The 11,837-nt window shown below is 36.7% G+C and overlaps 1 non-coding gene across 1 annotated transcript; it reads left to right on the plus strand.

Annotated features, from left to right (window-relative positions):
• The first annotated feature begins 7,645 nt into the window (after nucleotides 1-7,645).
• Nucleotides 7,646-7,717, plus strand: TRNAC-GCA (transfer RNA cysteine (anticodon GCA)). Its single transcript has one exon. It is a non-coding gene; the product is annotated as a tRNA-Cys (tRNA).
• Nucleotides 7,718-11,837: the final 4,120 nt, after the last annotated feature.

Below are 11,837 nucleotides of genomic sequence, written 5' to 3' on the forward strand. Positions count from 1 at the left end.
TGTGTCCATGCTCTAGTCATTTTTGGCTCTTTGAGGCCCCATGGACCGTAATCTGCCAAATTCCTCTATTCATGAGATTTCCCAAGCAAGAATATTGGAGTGGGTTGCCATTGCCTTCACCAGGGGATCTTCCTGATCCAGGGATCAAACCCACATTCAGTTTAATTCAGATGACCATTATATCTACTACTGTGGGCAAGAATCTCTTAGAAGAAATCAAGTAGCCCTCACAGTCAACAAGAGTCCGAAATGCAGTACTTGGGTGTAATCTCAAAAATGACTGAATGATCTCTGTTCATTTCCAAGGCAAACCATTTGACATCACAGTAATCCAACTCTATGCCCCAACCACTAATGCTGAAGAAGCTGAAGGTGAATGGTTCTGTGAAGACCTACAAGGCCTTCTAGAACTAACACCAAAAAGAGATGCCCTTTTCATCAAAGGAGACTGGAATACAAAAGGAGGAAGTCAAGAGATCCCTAAGTACAGGCAAGTTTAGCTTTGGAGTACAAAATGAAGCAGGGCAAAGGCTAACAGAGTTTTGCCAAGAGAACGCACTGATCATAGCAAGCATCCTCTTCCAACAACACAAGAGATGACTCTACACATGGACATCACCAGATGATCAATACTGAAACCAGATTGATTATATTCTTTGCAGCTGAAGATGGAGAAACTCTATACATCAGTAAAAACAAGACTGAGAGCTGACAGTGGCTCAGATCATGAACTCCTTACTGCAAAATTCAGACTTAAATTGAAGAACATAGGGCAAACCATTAGGTCATTCAGGTATGAACTAAATAAAATTCCTTATGATTATAAGTGGAAGTGACAAATAGATACAAGGGATTAAATCTGATAGAGTGCTTGAAGAACTATGGATGGATGTTCATAACCTTGTCCAAGAGGTGGTGATCAAAACCATCCCCAAGAAAAATAAATGAAAAAAGTCAAAACGGTTGTCTGAGGAGGCCTTACAAATAGCTGAGAAAAGAAGAGAAGCAAAAGGCAAGGAGAAAAAGAAAGATATACCCATCTTAATGCAGAGTTCCGAAGAATAGCAAGGAGAGATAAGAAAGCCTTCCTAAGTGACCAATGCAAAGAAATAGAGGGAAACAATACGATGGAACAGACTAGAGATCTCTTCAAGAAAATTAGAGATACCAAGGGAACATTCCATGTGAAGATGGGCACAATAAAGGACAAAAATGGTATGGACCTAACAGAAGCAGAAGATATCAAGAAGAGGTGGCAAGAATACACAGAAGAACTATACAAAAAAGATCTTAATGCCCCTGATAAACATGATGGTGTGATCACTCACCTGGGGCCAGACATCCTGGAGTGCAAAGTCAAGTGGGTCTTAGGAAGCATTACTATGAACAAAGTTAGTGGTGGTGATGGAATTCCAGCTGAGCTGTTTCAAATCTTAAAAGATTATGTTGTTAAAGTACTGCACTCAATATGCCAGCAAATCTGTAAAACTCAGCAGTGCCCACAGGACTGGAAAAGGTCAGTTTTCATTCCAATCCAAAGAAAGGCAATGCCAAAAAATATTCAAACTACTGCACCAGTGCAAGCATTTCACATGCTTGCAGGTAATGCTCAAAATCCTTCAAGCTAGACTTCAACAGTACGTGAGCCAAGAATTTCCAGATACTCAAGCTGGATTTAGTAATGGCAGAGGAACCAGAGATCAAATTGCGAAAATCTGTAAGATCGTAGAAAAAGCAGGAGAATTCCAGAAAAAAGATCTACTTCCGCTTCATTGACTAAGTTAAATCCTTTGATTGTATGGATCACAACAAACTGTGGAAAATTCTTAAAGAGATGGGAATACCAGACCACCTTATCCGCCTTCTGAGAAATCAGTATACAGGTCAAGAAGCAACAGTTAGAACTGGCCATGGAACAACGGACTGATTTCAAATTGGGAAAGGAGTACAACAAGGCTCTATATTGTCACCCTGCTTATTTAACTTCTATGCAGAGTACATCATGCAAAATGTTGGACTGGAATCAAGATTTCACAAGATTGCACAAGCTGGAATCAAGATTGCTGAGAGAAATATCAATGACCTCAGATATGCAGATGACATCACCCTTATGGCAGAAAGTGAAGAGGAACTAAAGAGCCTCTTGATGAAGATGGAAAAGGAAAGTGAAAAAGCTGGCTTAAAACTCAACATTCAAAAAACTAAGATCATGGCATCCGGTGCCATCACTTCATGGCAAATAGAGGGGAAAACAGTGGAAACAGGGAGAGACTTTATTTTGTTGGGCTCCAAAATCACTGCTTCCTTGGTGGCTCAGATGGTAAAGAATCCACCTGCAATGTGGGAGACCCGAGGTTCTATCCCTGGGTTGGGAAGATCTGTTGGAGGAGGGAATGGCAACCCACTCTAGTATTCTTGCCTGGAGAATCCCCATGGACAGAAGAGCCTGGCGGGCTACAGTTCATAGGGTCGCAAGGAGTTGGACACTATTGAGTGACTAAGCACGTGCGCGCGCACACACACACACACACAATCTTTGCAGATGGTGACTGCAGCCATGAAATTAAAATATGCTTGCTCCTTGGAAGAGAAGCTATGACCAACCTAGACAGCATATTAAAAAGCAGAGACATTACTTTGCAACAAAGGTCCATATAATCAAAGCTATGGTTTCTTTAGTAGTCATGTATGGATGTGAGAGTTGGACCATAAAGAAAGCTGAGTGCGAAAGAATTGATGCTTTTGAACTGTGGTGTTGGAGAGGACTCTTGAGAATTCCTTGGACTGCAAGGAGATCCTACCAGTCAATCCTAAAGGAAATCAGTCTTGAATATTCATTGGAAGGACTGATGCTGATGCTGAAGCTCCAATACTTTGGCCACCTTATATGAAGAGCTAACTCATTAGAAAAGACTATGATGCTGGGAAAGGTTGAAGGCAGAAGAAGAAGGGGACGACAGAGGATGAGATGGTTGGATGGCATCACCAACTCGATGGACGTGAATTTGAGCAAACTCCAGGAGATGGTGAAGGACAGGAAAACCTGGCATGCTGCAGTCCATGGGGTCACACAGAGTTGGACAGGACAGAGCAACTGAACAACAACAGCAACAAAGGATTACCAGTTTGTTTAATCATTCACAAGAATGCTCTCTGGCTTGTTGAAGGCTTTCTGCATTGTTTCTAGATTTTTTTTCTGTTATGAATAAAGTTGCTATGGGCTCTGTATGAACATAAATACAGGGGCTTTTAAAATTGAAATATTATTGACATATAACATGTTTTAGGTGTATTACATAATGATTTGATATATACATATATTGGAAAATGATAACCACAGTAAGTTTAGTTACTATCCATCATCTCATATAGTTACATTTTTTTGCGATGAAAACTTTTAAATTCTACTCTTCTAGCAACTTTTGAATATACAAATACAGTATTGTTAACTATAGCCATCATATCCTGTACAAGTTTTGGTTTGGATATGAATTTTCATTTCTCTGGGAGAAAAATTGCCCAGGAGAGCAATTGCTGGGTAGTATGATAGTCACATGTTTAATTTTGGAAGATACTTTCAAATTGTTTTCCGAAGTGGGGGTACCATTTTACAATCCCACTAACAATGTATGAATGATCCAGTTTCTTTGTATCTTCAGTAGTACTTGGTGTTGTCACTATTTTATTTTTTTATTTTAACCATTCTGATAGTAGTGTGCTGATATCTTCTGCCCACAACAAGGAGCAATTTTCATTGCTCTAATACCTAGTGTTATTGACATATTTTCATGAGTTTGCCGTCTATATATCTTCTTGATCTCTTTTACTCACTTTCTAATTAATTTTTTAAATTTAGTTTTAAAGCTTTTTTTAATGTATTCTAGATCAAGTCCTTTTTTCAAGTATGTGGTTAGCTTGTCTTATCATCCTCTTAACATAGTCTTTCACAGTGCAAAAGCCCAATTTATTAATTTTTTATGTATGATGCTTTCAGTATAAAGTTAAGAACTCTGACTAGTTCTATATCCTAAAGGTTTCTCTATTTTTTTCTAAATATTGTATAGTTCTACATTTTATGCTTAGGTCTGTGATCCATCTTGAGTTAATTTTGCATGAGGTGCAAAGTTTAGATAAAGATTCATTTTTCTATGAATGTTCACTTGTTCTTAGCACCATTTGTTGAAAAGTCTACACTTTCTAAATTGAATTGGTCTTGCACCTTTGTTAAAAATCAATGTGATTCTATTTCTAGGTTCTTTGTTCTGTTCTATCAATCTGTCTATCCTTCTCACAATATGACACTGTTGATTACTGTGGTTATACAGTAGACCTTAATATTGGGTAGAGTGACTCCTCACATTTTATTCTTCTTTTATTAAAAAATTTTTTTTATTTATGGCTGTGCTGGGTCTTCATTGTTGTGTAGGCTTTTCTCTGGTTGCAGTAAGCGGGGGCTATTCTTTATTGTGGTGCATGGGCTTCTCATTGTGGTGGCTTCTCTTGTTGCAGAGCATAGGCCCTAGGTGCATGGGCTTCAGTAGTCATGGTGTGCAGGCTCTAGGACACACAGGCTTCAGTAGTTGCAGCACACAGGCTCAATTGCAGCTTGCAAGCTTCAGTAGTTGTGGCAAGTGGCCTTAGCTGCTCTACAGTTTGTGGAATCTTCCCAGACCAGGGATTGAACTTGTGTCCTCTGCATTGTCAGGCAGATTCTTATCCATTGTACCACCAAGGAAGCCCTATTCTTCTTTTTCGAGATTGCTTTAGTTAATCTAGGTTCCTTGTCTTTCCATATAAATTTTAGATTAAGCTTGCCTATGTCTGAAAATGGAGAAGGCAATGGCACCCCACTCCAGTACTCTTGCCTGGAAAATCCCATGGACAGGGGAGTCTGGTTGGCTGCAGTCCATGGGGTCGCTAAGAGTCGGACACGACTGAACGACTTCACTTTCACTTTTCACTTTCACGCATTGGAGAAGGAAATGGCAACCCACTCCAATGTTCTTGCCTGGAGAATCCCAGGGACGGCGGAGCCTGGTGAGCTGCCGTCTCTGGGGTCGCACAGTGTCGGACACAACTGAAGTGACTTAGCAGCATGTCTGAAAAAAGTTTTCTGGGATCATTTAATTAAACAGCTATATTGAGATATAACTGACATACAATAAAATTGTACATATTGAAATTATACAGATTAGTAAAATTTGACATATATACACACCACCATTGAGCATATCTATCACCCTCCAAAGGTTCTTCATGCTCCTTTGTAAATCCCTCCCCCTTCAGCAATGTCTCAAGGCAACTGATCTGATTTTGGTCATTATAGATTAGTTTGCATGTCTTACAATTTTGTGTAAAAGGAATCACATGGTATAATTCGTTTCTTTTTAATGCTGAATGGTGTTCTATTGTATGGACATATCACAGTTTGTTTAACCATACATGCCTACCTGAGGGACATTTGAGTTATTTCCAGTTTTTCACCAATACAGATAAAGTTGCTGTGACCATTCATGTACAAGCATTTTATTTTGACACATGCTTTAATTTCTAATGGGTAAAAACCTAACAATAGTATGGTTAGATCATATGGAAAATGTATTTTTAACTATTTAAGAACCTGCCAAACTGTTTTCCAAAATGACCGTACCATATACATTCCCATAAGCAATGTATGAGAGTTCCAGTTCCTCCACATCCTTGTCAACTTTTGGTATGGTCAGAATTTTAATTTTAGCCAATCTGATAGTGTATATCTCATTGTAGTTTTATTTACATTTCCCCCAATGACTGATGATGTTAAGCATCTTTTCATGTATTAATACTTATTGGCCATCTATATATCTTTTCAGGGTGAAATGTCAGTTCATTTCTTTTGCCCAATTTAAATTGGGTTGTTTGTGTCCTTAGTAATAAGTTTCAACAATTTTTTATATATTCTGGGTATAAGTCCTTTATTAGATATATGCTTTGCATATGCATTATCTCATTCTATGGGTTGTCTACCCATTTTCTTCACTGTGTCTTTTGAAGAACAGAAGTTTTTCACTTTTATGAAGCCCAATTTATCTATTTTTTATAGGTTTTGATTTTGATGGCCTGTCTAAGAAAATTTTTGCCTGACCCAAATTCACAAACTTTTTCCTGTTTTCTCCTAAAAGTTTTATATTTAGGTCCATGATCTTCTATTTAAAAATGTTACATTTAGGTCTCTGATCCATTTTGAGTTAATTTTTTACAGGTGCAAAGCATGGATGGACGTTCTTTATTCACATACAGATATCCATCCAATTGTTCTAACATCATTTATTGAGATGATTATTATATCTACACTGAAGTGTCTATTTGCCTTTGTTAAAAAGCAGTTGTCCATATACTTGTAAGTCTTTATCTGAACTTTATACTTTGTTTCACTGATCTATTTTCTGTTTTGCACCAATATCACAGTGTAACTTTGATATTACTGTAACTTTAAAAGAAGTCTTGAAATCGGATAATATTAGCCCTCTAATGTTCTTTTTCAAAGTTGTTTTTAACTATTCTCTGTCCTTTGCATTTCCATTTGAAATTTAGAATCGGTTTGTCAATTTCTAAAAGATCCTGCAGGGATTTTCATTGGGATGGCATTTGAATCTATAGATCAATTTAGGGAGAGTTGACACATTAATAATAAGTCTTCTGTTGCATAAACATGATATATCGCCCCAGTTATTCTAGGTCTTCTTCAGTTTCTCACAGCAATGTTGTATAGTTTTTAATGTTCAAATCTTTCACAACTTTGTCAGATTCATACCTAAACAATTTGTATTAGTTATTGCATTAGTTATCATTAAGTATTTTACTGTTATTTTAAATGATACTGTTTTATTAATTTTGAACATCAATTTTTTTCATTGCTGATATATAGAAACACAATTTTTACATATCGACTTTGTATTCTTCAATCTTGATATACACACAATGGTTGGAGGAGATTTTCTGAAAATCCCATCAGATTTTCTACTTTGGTGATTAAGTCTGTGAGTAAGGACAGTTTTACTTCTTTTCCAATTTAATGTCTTTTATTTCTTTGTCTATTTGATTGCACTGACTAGAATGTCCAATATAATGTTGAATAAAAGAGAAAAAGTAGACATTCCTTTTCCTATTCCTCATCTTTCAGCAATAAGTATGATACTAACTCTAGGTTGTTTTTTATAGTAGCTTTTCATAAAGCAAAGGGAAGTTTCCTTATCTTCCAACTTTGCTGACAGTTTGCATCAGAAATGGACCTTGAATTTTGTCAAATGCTTTTTCTGCTTTTGTTAAGATTATGTTTTTCCTTTTTAGTTAATGTAGTGAATTGCATTTCAAATGTTAAACCATCTATGCATTCCTGGGATAATCCTGACTTCATCGTGACGTTTTATCTTTTGCATATATTATTGTATTCAATTTGCTGACATTTTGTTAAGAAAATTTTGTATCAAGGTAGTGCAGACCTCATAGAAAATATTTTATTAGTTGTTATGAGTCAGGAAATAATCCCTCTTCTTCGTTATTTAAAGAGAGATAGTATAGAATTGGTATTGTTTCTTCCTGAAATTTTTGGTAGAGTTAATCCATCAGTGAAGTCATTTAGGGCTTGGCATTTTTTGTGGGGGCTTCCCTGGTGACTGAATTGGTAAAGAATCTGCCTGCAATGCAGGAGACCCAGGTTCAATCCCTGGGTTGGGAAGAGATCCTCTGGAGAAGGAAATGGCAACCCACTCCAATATTCTTGCCTGGGAAATGCCATTGACAGAGGAGCCTGGTGGGCTACAGTCCATGGCGTCACATGAGTCATTTGATTTAGGTCATGCCTGAATGGTCTAGTGGTTTTCCCTACGTTCTTCAATATAAGTCTGAATTTTGCAATAAGGAGTTCATAATCTGAGTTGGAGAAGACTCTTAAGAGTCCCTTGGACTGCAAGGAGATCCAACCATTCAGTCCTAAAGGAAATCAGTCCCGAATATTCATTGGAAGGACTGATGCTGAAGCTGAAACTCCAATACTTTGGCCACCTGATGCAAAGAGCTGACTCATTAGAAAAGACTCTGATGGTGGGAAAGATTGAAGGCAGGAGGAGAAGGGGACAACAGAGGATGAGATGATTGGATGGCATCACTGACTTGATGGACGAGTTTGAGCAAGCTCTGGGAGTTGGTGATGGACAGGGAAGCCTGGTGTGCTGCAGTCCATGGGGTTGCAAAGAGTCAGACATGACTGAGAGGCTTAACTGAAATGAACGGAATCTGAGCCACAGTCAGCTCCTGGTCTTGTTTTTGCTCACTGTATAGAGCTTCTCCATTTTCAGCTGCCAAGAATATAATCAATCTGATTTCAGTATATGCCATGAGCCTGGTGTACCTCTCCATTTATTTGGGTCATCTTCAATTTCTTTCATCAGAATCTTTTTTTTTATGCTTTATATAAAATTTTATTTTGATTGAGTTTCAAAGAAAAAAGGAAAGCAAATTAAAGGTTTAAAATGGTATTTGTATAAATATTTGTTCTTCTAAAGATATTCTTATTCCTTAAGGCATCTCAAAATTTAAGGAAACATTATAAAAATACTGAAAGTTTAGGGATTTCAATTTGAAATAACATATCCTACAAAGTCCTGGGCATTTTTTCATACCCCAAACCTTCATTATTAATGGACATAATATGTGTATTTTCACTTAAAGTTTCATTAGCACAGATACTAAGTTTTGTGTTTTTTTTTCAATATCATTAGCTTTATTTTTTTCTTTTTTTAAATAAATGTATTTATTTTAGTTGGGGGCTAATTACTTTACAATATTGTAGTAGTTTTTGCCATACATTGACATGAATCAGCCATGGGTTTACATGTGTTCCCCTCATCAGAATCTTATAGTTTTCAAGAGTACAAGTCTTTGCTTCTTTGGTTAGATTTATTCTTAGGTATTTTATTCTTTTGATGTAATTGTAATGGGATTGTTTTCTTAGCTTATCTTTCTGAAAGTTCATTATTAATGTGTACACATATAACAGATTTATATATATTAGTATTGTATCCTGCAACTTTACTGAATACATTGACTAGTTCTAATATAGAGAGTATTTTTTTTTTTTTGGTATCTTCTTTTATAGTATCATCTCATCTGCAAACTGTGACAGTTTAAAATCTTCTTTTCAAATTTGATTCCTTTATTTTCTTTTTCTTCTCTGATTGCTGTGGCTAGGATTTCCAATATGATGTTGAATATGAATAAAAGTAGCAAGAGTGGTCATCCTTGTCTTGTTCCTAACTTAGAGGAAATGTTTTCACTTTGGAGTATGATATTGGTTCTGAGTTTCTCATATTTGGCCTTTATTATGTTAAGATAATTTCTGTCTGTTCCAGCTTTGTTGAGAGTTTTTATCACAAATACATGTTAAAGTTTCTCAGAAGCTTTTTTTGCATCTATGGAAGTGATAATACAATTTTTATTTTTCAATATGTTAATGTGGTATATCACATTGATTGATTGGTGGATATTGAACCGTCCTTGCATCCCTAGGACAATCCCACTTGGTCATGGTGTATGATCATTTTAATATATTGTTAAATTCAGTTTGCAAATATTTTGTTGAGGATTTTTGCATGCACATTCATTGGTGATTATGGCCTGTAATTTTCTTTTCTTGTGGTGTCTTTGGCTGGTTTTGGTATGAGGGTGATGCTGGCCTTGTGGGATGATTTCAAATTCCTCTTCAATTTTTTGGAATAGTTTAAGAAGAATAGGTATTAACTCTTCTTGCAATGTTCGGTGAATTCATCAGTGGAGCCACCTAGTCCTGGAGCTTGTTTGTTGGGAGTTCTTTTTATTATTGATTCAATTTTATTACTGGTAATTGGTCTGTTTATATTTTGTTTATTCTTGAGTCCTTGGACATTGCACATTTCCAGGAATTTGTCCGTTTCTTCCTGGTTGCCCATTTAATTGATGTATAATTCTTCATAACACCCCACTCTAGTACTCTTGCCTGGAAAATCCCATGGACGGAGGAGCCTGGTAGGCTTCAGTCCATGGGGTCGCTAGAAGTCGGACATGACTGAGCGACTTCACTTTCACTTTTCACTTTTCACTTTCATGCATTGGAGAAGGCAATGGCAACCCACTCCAGTGTTCTTGCCTGGAGAATCCCAGGGACGGGGGAGCCTGGTGGGCTGCCATCTATGGGGTCACACAGAGTCAGACAAGACTGAAGTGACTTAGCAGCAGCAGCAGCAATTCTTCATAACAATAGCTTATACTTTCTATTTCTGTCATCTTGGTTGTCACTTCTCTTTCATTTCTGATTTTATTTATTTGGGCCCTCTTTCTATTTTTCTTCATGATTCTAGCTAAAGGTTTATCTGCTTTTTTCCTCTTTTCAAAGAATCAGCTCTTTGTTTTATTGATATTTTCTATTGTCTTTTAGTCTCTATTTCTTTTATTTTTATTTGATCATAATTTTTTTCCTTCTACTAACTTGAGCTTTGTTTTTCCTTTTTCTTGTTACTTTATGTGTGATATTAGATTTTTTATTTGAGAGTTTTCTTGTTTCCTGAGGTAGGCTTGCATCCCTATGAACTTCCCTTTCAGGGAATGTTCTCTATAGGACATGCTTCTGCTATGTCCTATAGATTTTGGATCACTGTTTTTCTAATTTCACTTTTCTCCAGGTATTTTTTAATTTCCTCTTTGCATTCTTCAGTGACCCATTGATTGTTGAGTAGCATGATGTTCAGACTCTGTGTGTTTGTGTTTCTTGCAGTTTTTTTTTCCCTGTAGTTGATTTCTAGTCTCATATCTTTATGGTCATAAAACATTCTTGATATGATTTCAATCTTCAAATTTACTGAGACTTGCTTTGTGGCCTAGCATGTTATCTATCCTGGAAAATGTTGCAGGTGCACTTAAAAAGATGTGTGTTCTACTGCTTTGGGTTGTAATGTTCTATGTATTTATCTATTAAGTCTACCTAGTCTAATGTGTTCTTGAAGGCCAGTGGTTCTTAGTAATTTTGTATTTGGCTGATAAGTGCATTGATGTAAGCAAGGTGTTAAAGTTCCCTTCTGTTATTTTGTTATTGTCAGCTTCTTCCTTTATGTTTGTTAATATTTGCTTTATGTATTTAGGTGCTCATGTTGGATGCATATATGTTTACAATTGTTATATCTTCTTGCTGGATTGGTCCCTTTATCATCAAGTAATCTCCTTCTCTTGCAAGTGTTTGTTTTAAAGTCTATTTTGTCTGATGCAAGTATTGCTATCCTGGCTTTCTTTTTATTTCCATTTGGATGGAATACATTTTTCCATCTTTTCACTTTTAGTGTGTGTGTGTCTATAGATTGAAAGTGAATCTCTTTTAGGCAGCATATGTATGGGTTTTTTAAAAAATTCCACTCAGCCACATATTTTAAGTTGATGATCTCTCAAGTTCAAAAACATTCTAACAACACTACATTTCTATTTCTTCTCTCCAGGTTTAACGTTTTTGACATCATATTTTACAATCTTCTGTTTTGTGTATCACTTAACTATGCCTTATGGATATAGATAATTTTGCTATGTTTGTCTTTTAACTTTCTTCAGTTCAGTTCAGTCGCTCAGTCATGTCCAACTCTTTGCGACCCCATGAACTGTAGCACGCAGGGGCCTCCCTGTCCATCACCAACTCCCTGAGTACACTCAAACCCATGTCCATCGAGTCGGTGACGCCATCCAGCCATCTCATCCTCTGTCGTCCCCTTCTCCTCTTGCCCTCAATCTTTCCCAGCATCAGGGTCTTCTCAAATGAGTCAACTCTCCACATCATGTGGCCA

Source organism: Giraffa tippelskirchi, chromosome X (assembly GCF_054371585.1).
Source record: "Giraffa tippelskirchi isolate mGirTip1 chromosome X, T2T-mGirTip1v1.2.pri, whole genome shotgun sequence".
Taxonomy (NCBI): Eukaryota; Metazoa; Chordata; class Mammalia; order Artiodactyla; family Giraffidae; genus Giraffa; species Giraffa tippelskirchi.